The sequence below is a fragment of the Colius striatus genome, chromosome 13 (assembly GCF_028858725.1).
Source record: "Colius striatus isolate bColStr4 chromosome 13, bColStr4.1.hap1, whole genome shotgun sequence".
In the NCBI taxonomy this organism is placed as follows: domain Eukaryota; kingdom Metazoa; phylum Chordata; class Aves; order Coliiformes; family Coliidae; genus Colius; species Colius striatus.
The window spans coordinates 9,466,164-9,472,576 of NC_084771.1; positions in this window are offsets into that span (position 1 = coordinate 9,466,164).

Sequence of the window (6,413 nt, forward strand, 5' to 3'; positions counted from 1 at the left end):
AGGAATGTCTAAGGTTTCCTGGCAAATAAATAGGGCAGCCTCCTTTGTGAGGGGGTGAATAAACAAATTTTCTTAAGGGGAGCAGAGGATGGTTTTATTGGTTTTTATCTTTGCTTGTTTTTACTTAAGCTAGTGTTATTATTACCTTTTGTAGTATCACTTCCAGGCCCTAGACCCTGTTTATACTGGATACTGCGTTAAGAAGTGCATTACAAACCAGAGTCCTTGACCTGAGGAATCTCACTGTTCTCCGAGATTCTGTGGAAGGATTTCTAATGGGAGGCAACATGAGTGAGGCAATGGAATGTCAGTCTCTGTATAGAAGTACCTATATATTTTTGTGGCAAGTTTAGAATTGGTGTCAGAATAAAGGTAAGAGTCTAAGGATAAAGCACCAGAATTGCTCTCAGTCACCAAGGTGTAAATCATGGTGTAGCTTACAGCTGGCTTTTGGAGCTGGTTCCTTCTACTGGATTTGTCTCTTTTGCTGTAGTTAGGTGATAAAAATGAGGATAACATCGTAACTCCTCTCTGGAAAACATAGACATCAGAACATACCTAAGGAAGTGCAAAAGCAAGTTCTGGTCTTACTCAAAAACGCTGTCATCTATTATGGTAGTCTTCTAAGTGTACACCTTTTAACTATAACAGCCTTTTACAGAATTACCTATGACCATAGAGGGATATGTGTTTAAATCTCCATCGTTCATATTGCTCAAATATAAGAGAGTCACAGTAAAGATCTGGCTAGCCCTATAGCCTACCTCTTGACAATGACTAATAGCTTGCGTATGGAAAATAGGACGAGTATAAGGCAATATTTCCTTTGGTAAACCCTCACAGCTTCCAATGCTTTCTGGTTTAGAGACCTTCCTGTGCTGGAGGCTGCAGCTGTATCATTGTTTTTGATATTCCTTGATGGACCATTTTCCATAAAATTGTCTAATCATTTTTTTGAAACCCACTTGTATTTTTGGCTGCCATAATGTCCCATGGCAATGTGTTCCACAACATCATTAGGTATTGTGTGAAAATGAACTTCCTCTTGTTTGCTTTTGAACCCTCTTGCTGCCTGCCAGGTTGAGATGGTTTCTGTTAAGACTACTTTAAAATAATCATTGCTGTTTACCTTTTCCATGCTGTAACAACTTGTCTAGAACTTAATTGTTATTCTCCTTGTTTTCCAGGTTGAAAGGCTCTGGCTTGCTTAAATTCTCCTTGTGCTAAGGCTTTCCAACATCTCTTGTGCAGTTTTGGTACACGGTTGTTCTTGCCCTTTCTGTAGCTTTGTATTTCCACAATTACTGGAACTGCACTCAATACTGAAGGGATGGGCATGCTATGGATTTATACTGAGGAATAATGCCATTTTCTGCTTTATTCCCATTCTTCTCCTAAACATTCCTAACAGGACAGCTTTTTGCATCTGCTGACACTATGCTGGTCTTTTCAGAGAGCAATGCACTTCAGGATTTGTTTCATGTCTGGTAATAGCTGATTTAAAACTCCTCATGCATAATTTTTCATTTATGAACTTTGAATTAAATTTACTATTTTAACACCTGCTCCCTGAATAAATTTTAGGTTTCACTTTTGGGAATGGCTCTGGGTCATCAGCCACCTACCTACAGCATTTCCAGATCATTTGTAGAATATGAAACAGCAGTAGTCCCATCACAGGCCACTGGGGAGCTCAACATTGAACGTCTATTTATCTCAGTTATGATCTTTTCACCAGTTCTGCTTTAAATTCATTCTTCTTTCAAAGATGTATGTATTAAACACAGAAACCAAGATTCACTGAGCTTTCTTGCTGTCACCTTATCACCTGGGAGCATATTTTAAATACCTTAATCAACTCTTGGTACTGTGAGCTGTTTAGACTGAGGCCCAGATTTACACATTGGAACAGAATTCTGTGGTTTTTTGTGGTCAAGTTGCTTTTGGAGTTTTTGGCCAGTAGCAGAACTTCTCTCTATCTGTCCTCAAGGATAATGGTACTGGCTCTCTCAGTGGAGAACTAAAACTGAAATGTATTAGTGTGTGAGGAGGAGGTAGGAAGTCTGAGCTCAAAGTTGTTCTATAAGTAGGTGGTTAGATGGGACATCCTAAAATAATGAACATAAGGATAGAAAAGGGCCAAATAAATACAAAAGCCCCTTTTCCTATTTATGTTAAAAGGCTACAGTTTTGGCATTTTTGGTGACTGAAGCTTTTCAGTGTCATTGCTAAAGGTTCACCTGAGTAACATCACTCAAGTTCATTTATGCAGTAGTGAGTTAATTTGTATAGCATGCTTATAAGGAAACACAGGAAAATGTTAAAAAATGTAAATAACCTGATTTGCTAATTATTCTGTGATTATTCTTTTCTTTGTATAAATTCTTTATACCTTACTAGGTTTGTTCGTTTCTCTAATTAGTTAGTTAATTAAAATAGAGCATTATTCCCTTGTCAAAAAAGCAGTCGGGTACTTTGCAAACTTGATTAGATAAATGGTAATTGTATAGAAATTCTATGATCAAGCAACTGTCTGCCCTACAAATTGTCTTGCTTCATCTCTGTCTCTATGGAGGGAGGAACTAACCGGTTATGAAGACCACTGTAAGGGCATATTTTTGACGAGTCCTGCAAGTGGCCAAAGGGTAGGGAGGACATGTTCAAGTGAACAGTTGTGCTTGCATCTGATTGACACCCACTAAATGTGCCTTGAAAAGTGTTTATTTCTAAGACAGTGACTTGAGTTATTTGAGTTTTGTTAAAATCTGCCATCAGAAATCAGGAGTTAACAGAATCCAGGTTCTATAGCATTAACTTGACACAAATGCAGTATATAGTAATCACAGTTCAGGTGGATTGAGTTTCATGTGAGGTGTCAAAATGTTTGTTTTGCAGCATCCTTTGCTGTGTTTGTAAAATGTTGCTATTGCTTTTGTCCAGATGGAAACATGTAGGAATGTAAAAGGCAGGTGGTTTGCTCAAGGACATGCAGTTAACTGCTGCCTGACTAGCACTTGTGTTAGCTGTGCTTTGGTCTGACTCATCACCTGGACTGTGTTGTATTCCCTTTGCTAGCTGCTTGTATTCTTTCATACCATGTCTTGCACAAAAGTTACCCTATGGATGTGTAGGGCTTTGAGCAGTGAGTGTAGAGGGATATGGCTGCAAAGCCTTTTATCTGAGGATTCTATAACTGAAAGACAACTGCATCATGTGGTTCTTTGTGCTGAGATAGATGAGCTTCATTTGTGTTTTCTTTCTCAGTTAATTGTGATGGGATTTATCTATCATAAGTATGAGAGGTGAGCAAGGCAAGAAGGTTTGGTCTGCATTCTTCCTGAGACATGGTTCTAACATCAAAAATCAAAGCTGTGTTTTGGTGTTGAGAGTTGGTTGTTCTGGTCCTGGGTGGAACAGTGCTCCCCAAAGCATTGCCAGCCTCAGAGTTTTGCATACGGATGGGAAGCAGAATTAAAATTGACACAAAGAGCTGGTCTTGACTGTAGTGAGGACAGAAATGCAGAGCTGAGCATAACCGAGATGAGACCTCAGAAGCCTGTATTCTCAAACCTCTGCTTTAATAGCATGGGATATTTTTGACCTTGATAAAATTAGGGAAGATGAGGAGCATCTTTTCATACAGTAGTCTAAAAATGTTGGGAAATCCTGTTGCGAGGTTTTCTAAAGATTAGAAACTTTTTGGGTATCTCCCTCAGCAATAAATGTGTCAAAATGTGAAAATTAAAATATCCTTCTCAGAAACAGGGAGGCATCAGTGTGTCAGTCGCTTTGAAGATCTTGCTGATGCTGGGACATCTAATGCATTTGGAGTCTGGTTGGAGAAAACAGAATAAAATGAAAAAAAAAAGAAAATAAAATAGCACTTCTACAGCTTTCCTTGGAAATGAATCAGAAGCCTTCAGGCCAGGATAAGAACACAGTGGCTACCAATTGGAATAACTCAACTGAGGCTTGATAGAAGGAAGTGATGCTACCTCAGAGGGAGATAGCAGTGAAATCCTGACAGCTTCCAGAGAAAACCAAAACCTATTGATTTTATTCCAAGGGAAGAAAGAGAAAAGAACAGATGTATAGAGTCTTCTGTCCACTTACTTCAATCTGCAAGGCTGACTTAGATAATGGCTTAGACTTCTCTTCTTCTTGTGCTTTCTTCTGTAGAAATGCCCTAGCTTAGACACCAAAAAGATTCAATTTGGAGTAGTAGAGAGGAGGGGGAACAAGGACCTCACACAAGAACTGACCTAAACTCTGAGGAGGTTTGTATAATCTAATTTACAATAAAATGGTATTTACAATGTTATCAGACAAAGCTTAGCAGTGTTAAGTTAAACAGCATATAATGTGATTAGTGGGGGAGTCATGCCCATGATGTCATACACATTCTCTGAACTCTCAGAACGGGCAGATAATGTCTCAGGCATTTATTCTCTTGTGACACATAAGAAAAGCTGCGTGAAGGTTTGGGGGATGGGAAGGAAATGTGCATGTACACACGCTCGGCAGCGCGCGTGCACACACACAGCTACAGTGGAGCCGACAGCACTATAGACAGCCTCTCCCCTTGGCGCAGAGCTCGACCTGTGGTTGCACCCTGCTAGCATAGTGCTGTGTAGTGGTTAAAACAGGCCTTGGGGAATAGTTTAGAAGCTCTAAGTTCTATTCTTAACTCTGCCACAGTCTTAGGTTCTGACCGCTAAATCTTCTTTGCCTCTGGTAGCTCCATTTTTAACTAGTAAAGGTAGCCAGCCGTATCAGTAAAGCGCACTGAGTGAAGAGCTGTATGCAGATGGAAACCACCGGCATTCTGTTCATTATGCAGAACAAATACAGCCAGACCACAAAGAACTTTGCTGTGGATAACAGCAACCCATTTCACAGTTAGTAATGGCCCATTCATAGAAAATTAAACTTTATCTTTCTGTCTCTCTGAGGCATGCACAATGGTATTAAAAATTTTGGCTAGTCTAAGCAATACAAATCTCAGCTACAGGTTCACATCAATGATAGTCTAGACTGTATTTATTTTAAAGCATGTTTTGGTTTAAAAAAGCTCTTGCTAAAAGTTTCTGAACTGAGCAAAGCTTCTCTTAAACTTTAAAATAATTGTAGAGGTTGTAGATTCTGGAATAGTTCCATGACATAGAAGCATTTTACTCCCCATGTCTACCAGGTACAGTGAGCTTAGAATGTAGCCCATATTGCTTCGTGCATGTTAACATTTAATAGAACCACAAAGATTGCATAAGCATTCTTTCTATCATGGTGTGAAGGCAGTATAAATTGTTTAATTCTGGTGTAGAGATTGACTAGATAGTGTTCCTGTTTTCAGTAATGCATGAGATGAAGATGGGCTAGGCCCGAGTTCAAGTGGGAGTTGCAGATGTGGAGAATGAGATAGGACCTGCAGAGACGGCTGAGAAAACTTGAAGTAGTGGGCAGGAAAGAACAAGAGAGCTTGGTAAGTCTGGCTCATGCAATTGCAACTCTATGATATGTTAAAATCAACTACACCACTTGCTCTGACACCCATCTTTTATCACAACAAGTAGTCATTGTCTTGGCCACGGTGTTGATGTTTGTTTATGGCACTAGCTGTTGTTGAGAAATGTGTACATGAATTTTATTTGACTGCAGAAGGATGCCATTGAGAATAAATCTTTGTTTTTCAGAAAGGCTAAGCCAAACTTTTGTCTCTGAGGCTGATAAATCGGGAGCCGGGGCCAAGTGTAATACGAACAGCGTGGAGCATTGGCCAGACTGGTCAAACACATGGGATGTACTAATAACAACAGCAAAGGAAAGCAAAGCCTACAGGTAGACACCTTTTAAATAATCAAGGCTGACAGTTTTACTACAGTAGTACAGTTTAACACTTTGTAGGTATGTGCTACATCATAAGAGCTGCTTATGCTAAACAGTCTGCAAGCATTACACAGCTTATTTGGAGAACTTTCATTTCAGGCATTTTTTTCTTTGTTAATGTTATTTTTCAACTCTTATAGTCAGCACAATAGAATATCTTATTGTTGCAGATGGTATTGCCAATGGATAACTCTGCATGATGTACCAGAAAGACATTTTAAATGACCTAGATTAAACTCACAGAGGACTGGGCATCCCAGATGTATTCCTAAACACAGAACATTTCCAGGAATGCATGTTTCTGATACTCCTTACTAAAACCATGGACAAATAGTTAACTGAAACCTGGGCAATCAGAAAAGCTGTGTGGAGGCAGATTGCATGCGGTGTACTGAGTCTTGAGAGCTGGGCTGGATTGTGGACACGTGGCATTACCATGGTGTTCTGTCCCTTGCCTCAGTTTACCCTAAAGAGCTGGGTGTGATGCTTTGTATAACATCTGGCCTAGAAAAAAAGTGTTTTGGACAGCT